Below are 13,788 nucleotides of genomic sequence, written 5' to 3'. Positions count from 1 at the left end.
TGATGCTAGATCAACAGGACTGCCGGACAACTGGTATTGTTTAAAAGGAAATAAATATGGCAGCCTCCACATCGCCCTCACCTCAGGTTATCATGAAGGATTATTATGGTACTTACAAATTGGTTTACTGAGGTATGCCCATTGACATAACAAACCATTGTTACAATTATGCTTAAGTGGAAAACTTAATAGCTTTGGGTGGAGGCTGATTAGAGCATTTAATGCATGAAATCATAATTGCCTGTTGCGGTAAGTAGAGGTGTGTTTAGTCAGAGTTCCTGTGAGCCTCAGTGGCCTCAATTCATGGAGCATTATCAAACTTTTATCAAACACTTTATCAAACGTTTGATGATTTACCTCATGGGTAAAATCTCACTAAGGTGTTATATATTTGTTGAACGTTTTATCGGTAAAACATTCGATAAATGTATAACACTTTAGTGAATTCAAAATTAGATTTTACCCATGAGGTAATTTATCAAACGTTTATCAAACGTTTGATAAGGTGTTTGATAAAACTCCGTGAATTGAGGCCACTAGTGACTTCACTGGCCACCTTTCAGCATCTTAGATCTTCCAGTGTCACAGCTGTGAGATCACACATTTCCCTCCTGTTAAATACTGAAATTCTTTCACACTCTTCCCATTTATGCCACACTTTCATTTCAACATGAAATCCAATTTAGTATAGTTTGTTCCAGTGAGGTTACATTCTTGTCTGGTTACTTGAATGTGCGATTGCTATTAACCGAAATCAATAACCATTAACTTTTGACAACCAGTTGTACAAGCTTCAGCTAATGCTTCACTCTTACAACTTGCTGGAGTTCAGTCTGATAAAGTATATCCTCCTCAAGCCCCCTTGACTGTCCCTTCTATCCTCCACACCATTATGGACTGTATACCCCAACCCCCTGTACTCTTCCCTTATTTCCACAACCACCCCTCCCATACTAATGCTAAATGTTTTGCTTTTGCAATGCAAAATGCATTTGGTCCTGCCAATAAAGCTTATCTGTATTTGGAGTCATTGGACAGTCACCTCAACATTTGTGTAATGTGAGGACCAGTAGAATTGTTGACTTGTACAGGTGTGAAATAAACATTGCCCGTAGCTATCATTCCTTGATCATTGGAGTAATGATTGGAACGTCAAGGCAGTGCAGACATGGTTTTTGGCTACATCTCTGGTGTGAGATTCCAAAAAAAAAAAAAAAAAGACTGCTGCACATACGCTTTGCTTAAGAAGTCCCTTTCTTGCATAAATGTGATAAGGTGGTTGTAACGTTTGCGGAATCGTTTTCGTGGTCAGCGCACGAGATGCGCACTGACACAGCGAAAACCTTCCACAAGCGTATAATTGGGTGAACCCAGGCTAGGTGCAAGGCACCAGCAGAGGGCAATCCCCACCGGCAGATGGCGCTGTGGAGTGCAGACGAGTACAATCGCTGCATGGCCACAGATGCCAGATGGGGATTGTACAGATCAAGACAATGCGGGGCTGAACAGCCCATAAAGAGAAAGAGGACAGGACGAATGTGTGTTCACCAATCTAGTCGCGACCCTGCGACGGTGAACACACATCAGCAGAATCAAAAGTAGGAACGCGATCGCGAGAAAGGCGATCGCCAGAAGTGACACAAGACAGACTAGAACAGAACACAAGAGGAGCAAAGGCACAGCAAATAATACAATGAGAATGATAAAGAAAATAACAAACGCTAACTAAACGCGAACACCGCACTTATTCGCAACAGCGAACGCGTTTATGCATGGTCTCCGAAGGGTTAAGCACAACAGAGACAAGCACGCCTAACTAACCACCGACAGAAAAACACGAAACAAAGAACGTGAAAGCTTGCTTAACGGTTACCTCACTGAGCCTACAGCAAGCGCCCGTATCAGACAAGACAGACGAACGAGAAACAAGAACTAGGAAGAAAGGATCCACCGCTCTTCCGCCAGAGCAAGTGTGATCCAAGCAGGAACACAGATCAGAAAGAACCACAGCCCCTAACGCTAGCGGCTAGTGCGATCTAAACTCGGGAACAAGAAAACAGATCAGAAGGATCCACAGCGCTAGCGCTAGAGGCTAGTGCGATCCAGGAAGACAGAACAGAAGGATTCACAGCACTAGCGCAAGGCGAGTGCGATCCAGGCAAGACAGATCAGAAGGGGCTACCAGTAACAACCGCTGTTCCGGTTAGCACCCAGACACACAGAACGATTTCCTGCCGACCACCGCTGGGACAGGACAATCGCAACAAACAGATATGCAATCCTAACTGCACTAGGGAAACTACCTAGTGCAGTCCCATGAATTACTCTAAGCTAACTTTAACAAGAAGTAGCATGGCTGACACTCTAGGAGTGTTTACTACAAACCCTGAAGGAATGACCAGCAAAGGACTTTGGGAAACATAGCTCTTTATACTGCCAGTCATCAAAGGAGGCAGGTAGGGGTTTTGCATAACGAATGTATGCAAATTCCTCAGCAGCAGAACAGACCAGACATTTGCAATGGAAAGACAGGTCTCTCTTCCAGAGACCTGCAGTCCACAGACTAGAGGAATGGTCAAACAGCTGTCTGCCGGTGCAGCCATCTGAGCGGATCCTCACAGTGGTACTATCAGACTGTGTAGAGGGTGGACTCAATATATTTATCTAAATTAAGGTAGGTACACACTGCACAATATCTTAAATAGATGAAATGTAGGTTTTGATGTAAATATTGCATCTGTAAAAAGTAAAATAACACTATGGCATCTATGATCCATTACAATCAAAATATTGATCAGTCATGCTCCTTCTTTGTTTGATCAATGCTGGTGGGAGGCTCTGCAGGCAGGAGCAGTATGTGTTTGTAAGGCTTTGTACTATGCAGGGCAGTACAAATCTGGAAGCTGAGATGGTACGATAGATATTGGGTAAGGTTCCTGCTGAGTAATAGCTTTCACACTTGCAGGTACAGTGCATAGGAGTGTGTTGGTTATAGAAACATTGTGCCCACTTCAAATGTATTCTGGGATAATCTGGTACTTTTGTCAGCTATTTATTTTTATGTTCCAGTACTTATTTAAAAAAATCGATACAGCTGCACTTCTTGTGCGATAACCGGAATTAACGTGCTTCTATTCTTAGAGCTAAGCGGCTTTTTGCATAGAGCCTTTTGCATCCCCTGTGATAGGCCGTAAAAATATGTAATTTATGAAGCAGTTTTTAGACATGGAGGTTTTCACGTTTAATGGCCAAGATCCATCTTTAGTGGAATACAAAGAGGCAAAATGTACCCAGAGGACAATATCCTACTCCGACTTTGGTCACTTGAGACAGGGTACTTTGATATCTAGGTAACCAGACCTAATTGTATGCTAGCAGTGCAGGATATAGACATTCTATCCCGTCTGTAGATTGCTAGTATTTTAGTATTTCACAATTTTTACTCATTTTGAAACTCTTACAAAAAAAAAAAAAAAAAACACAAAAAACCTCCTAAAATCTTGTAAAAGCACAAGTAGGTGGACTAGACCTGTTTGTTTTTCTGCATTCGCTTAGCTTATACGGCATATGGGGGGGCTGATAAAGAGTGCCTAGGCGAGGGTAGTTTGGAAAAGAAATACTGCCCACTGATGATCACTAAGAGTAGAGGGGAAGGGGGACTAGTTGTACACTGTGTGTACTGCTGGAGAGTTTGGGGGTGATGAGTACAGTACTAGCCACAATTAGTTACCGAGATGGGGGGGGGATTAATACTAACCACAATTGGCTATGGGGGGGGGGAAGGGGGAGAGATTACCTGCGCTGATGAGTCTGGGAGAATACTGGCTATACTCCTTACCAAAAAGGAAGGGGGGGGGGGGTACAGGTGCTGGCTGCAGTTGGGGGGGCCAGAAGGGGCCAATTGCTGCATCTGGTAACCAGAAGGGGTTGATGGTAGCAGTGCTTTATCCTGTGTGGCCGGTTACCTATCCTGCTACTCAGGTGCAAACACTAACCCGTCCTGGTCCCTAAGAGCAGCCAATTGTATACTGTGGAAAAGACATTAAGTTCCAAATTATAGGTACTCTTTTGGGTTAATATTGTGCTGATTTGATGGTGGTGAAGATTGCGCTGTGTGGGGCAGGAGTGTGAACCATCTTTCTGGAAGTCACGTGTGTGTGTGTGTGTGTGTGTGTGTGTGTGTGTGTGTGTGTGCAACCCATCCAATCAGTGCCTCGGCCAACCACAGCGAGGCAGGAGGAGGCGTGTCCAGGGTGGATGGGCACACATACGTGCAGTAACAGCTAGGAAATGATTATGATTTGTTAAATTTGTTTCTAGTCTGTTAGTTTTTTTTTTTTTTGTGTTGAAGGCATTCTTGTCAGCCCCAAAATTTGTGCCACATGAAGCTATTGGTAATGGTTTCCCACTTCATGAAATGGTCTTGTGTTCTGCAGCTTTTTTTTTTTTTTTTTGGTAAGGGGCGATATTTTGCTATACACAGTCCAAATGTTATACTGGTAGTTGTAATTGATATATAACTTACATTTATAGTGTTATTAAAAAGCACAAATGGTGCACATACATTTCTCGGTTAATTACTTTTTGTATAAAAAAGGTAAACTCCACATTGGCGTCTGATTTCTTAATAGCTTGTTAAGGTTTTGTGTTTCAAAGAAATGTATTTACTACAAGGAAGAATATCCAAGAATTAATGTGTTTCCTATTGTAGTGCTGAGGACAGGTTGAAACAGGATGATGCACATTATTAACAAAATTACAAACACAACTGTAAAACCATCACTCATAACAAGAGCTGGTCAGTGAGATGCAAATAACGCTGGCTAGCATGCATATTTAATGCAGATTGTACTCCATAGCTGGGGACAATGTTTTGCAGCTCATCCCTGTATGGACCTCATTGGTGCACAGCATTCGTAAATTGTACAAAAAAAGTGGTAAATTTTGCCACACGTGTTCTACAGAAGTCATATTAACTATTTTTGCTTTAAAACATGAAAGTGGCAAACTAGCAAAGTTTTGTGCACTGCCTAGGTGAGTGTCTTTGCTGATTCCCCCCACATGGGTACACATACACCACTCAGGGATAGGTGGCTCAGTGTCCAGTAAATGGGATGTAGTTAGCAATGGAGACCTAGGACAATGAAAGCTAGTTAACTGACAATAGTATGAGGTATTTGTGGTAAAGCCACTCATTGATGTGTCTACGGTAGAAACAAAGTAGATAGTTTAATGCACATAGGCATTCACCTGGTCACACTGTGAAATCAAGGGTGGCTAACCTCTACACAACAATTAACCTCAGCTACATGGGGGGTATATACAGAAGGATGTAGGGAGTGCAATACATATTTACAGTGCTACACAGTGCTTGACATGTTTCATCTTAAAAAGATTTGGTCAGGAGCTAAATAAAGGGGTAAAAAACATAAAGAACCTCCCACCACAGACACCCCCCCCCCCCCCCCCCAGCATATTGCTCAAGTAAGAACTCTGACTTTGTTACTTGGTTAAAAAGTTCCTCTTTATGGGGTTGTTCACACTACTAGAGCTTTTCTAAGCACTTTGTGATTATTAAAAATTCTTCCTAATGTAATGCTATATGTGTATTCTCACTGGAGCAATGTGATTTTGTAGAAATCCCCCAGAGCTTTTCAAAATCACTAGCATTTAAAACCTCTTGTAGTGTGAACAAGCCCTGAGTGACATGAGATAGATGTGTATGTACAGTGCATAGCACACAAGTAAATATGCTGGGATGCTTTTCTTCTTTCTCTGCCTGAAAGAGTTAATAATCTACTATGCAACTGACCATTTTTCTCTTGTGGGGGACCTAGTCCTACTACTGATAAGGAATTAGGGAGCCCAGTTCTCTGCCTGGAGAGGACAGATACAAAGGTCAATACCAGGAGCGTACTGCGCAGGCACAGACCATACTGGGCTTGTGCTATACACTCCTGGTGACATCAGCGGGAACGAGGACACGGCAACGCAGGCGCAGGGGTTTTCTGACTTTAAAGTCGGAAATTCCAGAAGTGAGCCAGAGGCTGGGCCGAAGCATCGGTGAGTGGCTGCGCGGGCACAGGATGTCTGCGGGGGACCATTACAAGCCACGGGTAAGTTCAACTCATTCTTGTCTGGTTACTTGAATGTGCGATTGCTATTAACCGAAATCAATAACCATTAACTTTTGACAACCAGTTGTACAAGCTTCAGCTAATGCTTCACTCTTACAACTTGCTGGAGTTCAGTCTGATAAAGTATATCCTCCTCAACAAGCCCCCTTGACTGTCCCTTCTATCCTCCACACCATTATGGACTGTATACCCCAACCCCCTGTACTCTTCCCTTATTTCCACAACCACCCCTCCCATACTAATGCTAAATGTTTTGCTTTTGCAATGCAAAATGCATTTGGTCCTGCCAATAAAGCTTATCTGTATTTGGAGTCATTGGACAGTCACCTCAACATTTGTGTAATGTGAGGACCAGTAGAATTGTTGACTTGTACAGGTGTGAAATAAACATTGCCCGTAGCTATCATTCCTTGATCATTGGAGTAATGATTGGAACGTCAAGGCAGTGCAGACATGGTTTTTGGCTACATCTCTGGTGTGAGATTCCAAAAAAAAAAAAAAAAAGACTGCTGCACATACGCTTTGCTTAAGAAGTCCCTTTCTTGCATAAATGTGATAAGGTGGTTGTAACGTTTGCGGAATCGTTTTCGTGGTCAGCGCACGAGATGCGCACTGACACAGCGAAAACCTTCCACAAGCGTATAATTGGGTGAACCCAGGCTAGGTGCAAGGCACCAGCAGAGGGCAATCCCCACCGGCAGATGGCGCTGTGGAGTGCAGACGAGTACAATCGCTGCATGGCCACAGATGCCAGATGGGGATTGTACAGATCAAGACAATGCGGGGCTGAACAGCCCATAAAGAGAAAGAGGACAGGACGAATGTGTGTTCACCAATCTAGTCGCGACCCTGCGACGGTGAACACACATCAGCAGAATCAAAAGTAGGAACGCGATCGCGAGAAAGGCGATCGCCAGAAGTGACACAAGACAGACTAGAACAGAACACAAGAGGAGCAAAGGCACAGCAAATAATACAATGAGAATGATAAAGAAAATAACAAACGCTAACTAAACGCGAACACCGCACTTATTCGCAACAGCGAACGCGTTTATGCATGGTCTCCGAAGGGTTAAGCACAACAGAGACAAGCACGCCTAACTAACCACCGACAGAAAAACACGAAACAAAGAACGTGAAAGCTTGCTTAACGGTTACCTCACTGAGCCTACAGCAAGCGCCCGTATCAGACAAGACAGACGAACGAGAAACAAGAACTAGGAAGAAAGGATCCACCGCTCTTCCGCCAGAGCAAGTGTGATCCAAGCAGGAACACAGATCAGAAAGAACCACAGCCCCTAACGCTAGCGGCTAGTGCGATCTAAACTCGGGAACAAGAAAACAGATCAGAAGGATCCACAGCGCTAGCGCTAGAGGCTAGTGCGATCCAGGAAGACAGAACAGAAGGATTCACAGCACTAGCGCAAGGCGAGTGCGATCCAGGCAAGACAGATCAGAAGGGGCTACCAGTAACAACCGCTGTTCCGGTTAGCACCCAGACACACAGAACGATTTCCTGCCGACCACCGCTGGGACAGGACAATCGCAACAAACAGATATGCAATCCTAACTGCACTAGGGAAACTACCTAGTGCAGTCCCATGAATTACTCTAAGCTAACTTTAACAAGAAGTAGCATGGCTGACACTCTAGGAGTGTTTACTACAAACCCTGAAGGAATGACCAGCAAAGGACTTTGGGAAACATAGCTCTTTATACTGCCAGTCATCAAAGGAGGCAGGTAGGGGTTTTGCATAACGAATGTATGCAAATTCCTCAGCAGCAGAACAGACCAGACATTTGCAATGGAAAGACAGGTCTCTCTTCCAGAGACCTGCAGTCCACAGACTAGAGGAATGGTCAAACAGCTGTCTGCCGGTGCAGCCATCTGAGCGGATCCTCACAGTGGTACTATCAGACTGTGTAGAGGGTGGACTCAATATATTTATCTAAATTAAGGTAGGTACACACTGCACAATATCTTAAATAGATGAAATGTAGGTTTTGATGTAAATATTGCATCTGTAAAAAGTAAAATAACACTATGGCATCTATGATCCATTACAATCAAAATATTGATCAGTCATGCTCCTTCTTTGTTTGATCAATGCTGGTGGGAGGCTCTGCAGGCAGGAGCAGTATGTGTTTGTAAGGCTTTGTACTATGCAGGGCAGTACAAATCTGGAAGCTGAGATGGTACGATAGATATTGGGTAAGGTTCCTGCTGAGTAATAGCTTTCACACTTGCAGGTACAGTGCATAGGAGTGTGTTGGTTATAGAAACATTGTGCCCACTTCAAATGTATTCTGGGATAATCTGGTACTTTTGTCAGCTATTTATTTTTATGTTCCAGTACTTATTTAAAAAAATCGATACAGCTGCACTTCTTGTGCGATAACCGGAATTAACGTGCTTCTATTCTTAGAGCTAAGCGGCTTTTTGCATAGAGCCTTTTGCATCCCCTGTGATAGGCCGTAAAAATATGTAATTTATGAAGCAGTTTTTAGACATGGAGGTTTTCACGTTTAATGGCCAAGATCCATCTTTAGTGGAATACAAAGAGGCAAAATGTACCCAGAGGACAATATCCTACTCCGACTTTGGTCACTTGAGACAGGGTACTTTGATATCTAGGTAACCAGACCTAATTGTATGCTAGCAGTGCAGGATATAGACATTCTATCCCGTCTGTAGATTGCTAGTATTTTAGTATTTCACAATTTTTACTCATTTTGAAACTCTTACAAAAAAAAAAAAAAAAAAACACAAAAAACCTCCTAAAATCTTGTAAAAGCACAAGTAGGTGGACTAGACCTGTTTGTTTTTCTGCATTCGCTTAGCTTATACGGCATATGGGGGGGCTGATAAAGAGTGCCTAGGCGAGGGTAGTTTGGAAAAGAAATACTGCCCACTGATGATCACTAAGAGTAGAGGGGAAGGGGGACTAGTTGTACACTGTGTGTACTGCTGGAGAGTTTGGGGGTGATGAGTACAGTACTAGCCACAATTAGTTACCGAGATGGGGGGGGGATTAATACTAACCACAATTGGCTATGGGGGGGGGAAGGGGGAGAGATTACCTGCGCTGATGAGTCTGGGAGAATACTGGCTATACTCCTTACCAAAAAGGAAGGGGGGGGGGGGTACAGGTGCTGGCTGCAGTTGGGGGGGCCAGAAGGGGCCAATTGCTGCATCTGGTAACCAGAAGGGGTTGATGGTAGCAGTGCTTTATCCTGTGTGGCCGGTTACCTATCCTGCTACTCAGGTGCAAACACTAACCCGTCCTGGTCCCTAAGAGCAGCCAATTGTATACTGTGGAAAAGACATTAAGTTCCAAATTATAGGTACTCTTTTGGGTTAATATTGTGCTGATTTGATGGTGGTGAAGATTGCGCTGTGTGGGGCAGGAGTGTGAACCATCTTTCTGGAAGTCACGTGTGTGTGTGTGTGTGCAACCCATCCAATCAGTGCCTCGGCCAACCACAGCGAGGCAGGAGGAGGCGTGTCCAGGGTGGATGGGCACACATACGTGCAGTAACAGCTAGGAAATGATTATGATTTGTTAAATTTGTTTCTAGTCTGTTAGTTTTTTTTTTTTTTGTGTTGAAGGCATTCTTGTCAGCCCCAAAATTTGTGCCACATGAAGCTATTGGTAATGGTTTCCCACTTCATGAAATGGTCTTGTGTTCTGCAGCTTTTTTTTTTTTTTTTTTTTTTTTTTTTTTGGTAAGGGGCGATATTTTGCTATACACAGTCCAAATGTTATACTGGTAGTTGTAATTGATATATAACTTACATTTATAGTGTTATTAAAAAGCACAAATGGTGCACATACATTTCTCGGTTAATTACTTTTTGTATAAAAAAGGTAAACTCCACATTGGCGTCTGATTTCTTAATAGCTTGTTAAGGTTTTGTGTTTCAAAGAAATGTATTTACTACAAGGAAGAATATCCAAGAATTAATGTGTTTCCTATTGTAGTGCTGAGGACAGGTTGAAACAGGATGATGCACATTATTAACAAAATTACAAACACAACTGTAAAACCATCACTCATAACAAGAGCTGGTCAGTGAGATGCAAATAACGCTGGCTAGCATGCATATTTAATGCAGATTGTACTCCATAGCTGGGGACAATGTTTTGCAGCTCATCCCTGTATGGACCTCATTGGTGCACAGCATTCGTAAATTGTACAAAAAAAGTGGTAAATTTTGCCACACGTGTTCTACAGAAGTCATATTAACTATTTTTGCTTTAAAACAATGAAAGTGGCAAACTAGCAAAGTTTTGTGCACTGCCTAGGTGAGTGTCTTTGCTGATTCCCCCCACATGGGTACACATACACCACTCAGGGATAGGTGGCTCAGTGTCCAGTAAATGGGATGTAGTTAGCAATGGAGACCTAGGACAATGAAAGCTAGTTAACTGACAATAGTATGAGGTATTTGTGGTAAAGCCACTCATTGATGTGTCTACGGTAGAAACAAAGTAGATAGTTTAATGCACATAGGCATTCACCTGGTCACACTGTGAAATCAAGGGTGGCTAACCTCTACACAACAATTAACCTCAGCTACATGGGGGGTATATACAGAAGGATGTAGGGAGTGCAATACATATTTACAGTGCTACACAGTGCTTGACATGTTTCATCTTAAAAAGATTTGGTCAGGAGCTAAATAAAGGGGTAAAAAACATAAAGAACCTCCCACCACAGACACCCCCCCCCCCCCCCCAGCATATTGCTCAAGTAAGAACTCTGACTTTGTTACTTGGTTAAAAAGTTCCTCTTTATGGGGTTGTTCACACTACTAGAGCTTTTCTAAGCACTTTGTGATTATTAAAAATTCTTCCTAATGTAATGCTATATGTGTATTCTCACTGGAGCAATGTGATTTTGTAGAAATCCCCCAGAGCTTTTCAAAATCACTAGCATTTAAAACCTCTTGTAGTGTGAACAAGCCCTGAGTGACATGAGATAGATGTGTATGTACAGTGCATAGCACACAAGTAAATATGCTGGGATGCTTTTCTTCTTTCTCTGCCTGAAAGAGTTAATAATCTACTATGCAACTGACCATTTTTCTCTTGTGGGGGACCTAGTCCTACTACTGATAAGGAATTAGGGAGCCCAGTTCTCTGCCTGGAGAGGACAGATACAAAGGTCAATACCAGGAGCGTACTGCGCAGGCACAGACCATACTGGGCTTGTGCTATACACTCCTGGTGACATCAGCGGGAACGAGGACACGGCAACGCAGGCGCAGGGGTTTTCTGACTTTAAAGTCGGAAATTCCAGAAGTGAGCCAGGCCTGGTGGGCCGATTTGCATAATTTTTTTTTTGTTGCACGCAGCTAGCACTTTGCTAGCTGCGTGTATATACCGATCGCCGCCGCTCCGCGCTGATTCGCCGCTACTCGCCGTGCCGCTCCCCCCCCCCCCCAAGACCCCCTGCGCAGCCTGGCCAATCAGTGCCAGGCAGCGCTGAGGGGTGGATCGAGACTCCCTCTGACGTCACGACGTCGATTACGTCATCCCGATCGTCGCCATGGCGACGGGGGAAGCCAAACAGGAAATCCCGTTCTGAACGGGATTTCCTGTTTGCTTTGTATGCCGGAGGCGATCGGAGGGGGTGGGGGGATGCCGCTGCACAGCGGCTATCATGTAGCGAGCCCTGGGCTCGCTACATGATTTAAAAAATAAAAAAATTTAAAAAATAGTGCTGCGCCACCTCCTGGGCGATATAATTGTATCCCCCAGGAGGTTAAGTATCACTTTAAGTATTCCTTACCTAATCATAAGTTCTTCCGGTACTTGCAACTAAGACTCTCTTTTACAGCACAGTTCAGAGCGACCGACCTAAGAGTGCAGTCCCACCCTTTGGAAAACCTCTTATCCCGCTCTGGGATGACTGGGTTGGTCTCACAAATGTACGCTATCTTTATGGACTAAACAGTGGAGTCGGCGACTAGACTCTTAGATGCCTGGCGCAGAGACATACCTAGCCTTTCTGAGGAGGAATGACTGGAAGCTACCGCCCACTTTATATCTACCCCTATAGCCGCCAAACATAAATTAATCTCGCTTAAGTTCCTATACCGGGTATATCTAACGCCACATTGCCTATCTAAAATAAGAAGGGGAACGGAGGGGACATGCTGGCGCTGTTCTGCAAATGAAGCTGATCTTTTACGTATTCTGGTCATGCACTCATCTCCAACGCTTCTGGGATAACCTACATGACCGAATGTCGTCCCTCTTTGAATGTAAAATTCCCTACACAACCACAGCACTGCTGCTGGGTGCTTTTGGGAAAACTTCTCTAGCAGAAAAAAAAAGTATTCTTATGCATGCTAAACAGGCCATCGCTCTTAACTGGAAAAAAGTTAATGCTGATCTACCCATCTATAAGTCAATCTATGAAAATAGGGGGTTCACCCAAGAAGTTTTATAAGCTTTGGAAAAGTTGGTTGTCACTTCTTAAAATTGATATATAGATCTACTGTAGTGTAATTAAAACTGTTTTATTGTCTTCTGCTCTGGAGAAGTTATATGGGGGGGAGGGGGGGATCTGGACTCCTTTGGGGATGTTGGGGACAGGATTGTGGTGTTAATGTATGTACACTGCAAAACTCAATAAAATGTCTTGTGGCTCAGGTCTTAAAGTACACAAAAAACATTTGCGAAGGCATTAGAAAGGGTGTATGAAGTTGTTAGTATTAATAAATCACCTGCACTGTGGGCACATTAAGTTAATCTTCTAAAACCCTTCCAGGTTTTCCCGCATGCAATTATATAAAAAATGCCATGATTTTGACCCAGTTTTATCTTAAAATTACAAGCATTTATTTTGGCCTACAGTAAAGTAAATTATACCTTTAGCATAGTGTTACACTTTTGATGCATCCGGCTTACTTGGCTTTCCCTTTTTAATAATGCAGTGTGTACGCCTAGCTGGAGTTGTGGGAGGCTAGAAATGCTTACTCTGCATCCTCATACAGGACTGCACAAGGCACAGTGTAATTACACACAGCTGGATAGGGAGCCCAGACCTCTGGTGGCCTCACATAGATTAACCATAGCATGGCATAATATCACAACTTTTGTCTTCGCGTTTTTTTTTTCTCCTTTCCCTCCCTCCTTTTTCATTCATGCTTTCTTTCAGAATGATCAATGTCATTGCTAGGCAACAGGGAATGCTGATCTGCCTGGCCTCCAGTCCCTCCCCCTTTGTCCTACAAGGATACATTCAGTATTTGGCCACTTTGTCAGGCAGCAGCCCTGTCTCTGCCACACACTGCTGTGGACCTTGATCTTGGGATGGCTATACAGCAGTGTTCTCCTATGAAAGAGCAGAGCGTGTGTTTAATGATCTGGCAGCGGGCATGACTAATGCTGGCAGGCTTTCTGAAGGAAATTCTTGTACAATCCAGGAGCACAGCTCCCAGCTTCTCCTGCGCACACACACAGCTCACAAAAGTGCCTTCTGGATTCCTCTCCATAGCTGAGAATCCTGCATCTGACTGCAGAGGACGGCACTTTCTGGCAGTGTTCAAGCGCCTCTTTGTCTGGATATAGGGGGAGGAAGGTGAGTGTGGTGTACCATTTACTTCTGTCCTGCATGCAGCTGCGGTTACTGAAGGGAA

At 43.7% G+C, this 13,788-nt stretch overlaps 1 protein-coding gene across 5 annotated transcripts in view; it reads left to right on the top strand.

Moving 5' to 3' along the window:
- The window catches only part of MTUS1 (microtubule associated scaffold protein 1), a 388,163-nt gene that overhangs the window by 58,769 nt on the left and 315,606 nt on the right, over positions 1 to 13,788 (top strand). Inside the window, exon 1 of one of the 5 annotated variants that reach the window (XM_068278640.1) lies at positions 13,420 to 13,730. The exons of the other annotated variants lie outside the window; for them this stretch is intronic. The gene's annotated coding sequence lies outside the window, so the exon portion shown is untranslated. Of the gene's footprint in view, positions 1 to 13,419; positions 13,731 to 13,788 lie in introns of those variants that run through there. 5 annotated transcript variants of the gene reach the window in all.

This window comes from Hyperolius riggenbachi, chromosome 1, assembly GCF_040937935.1.
Source record: "Hyperolius riggenbachi isolate aHypRig1 chromosome 1, aHypRig1.pri, whole genome shotgun sequence".
Classification (NCBI taxonomy): domain Eukaryota; kingdom Metazoa; phylum Chordata; class Amphibia; order Anura; family Hyperoliidae; genus Hyperolius; species Hyperolius riggenbachi.
This window is presented reverse-complemented; position numbering and strand designations above follow the sequence as displayed.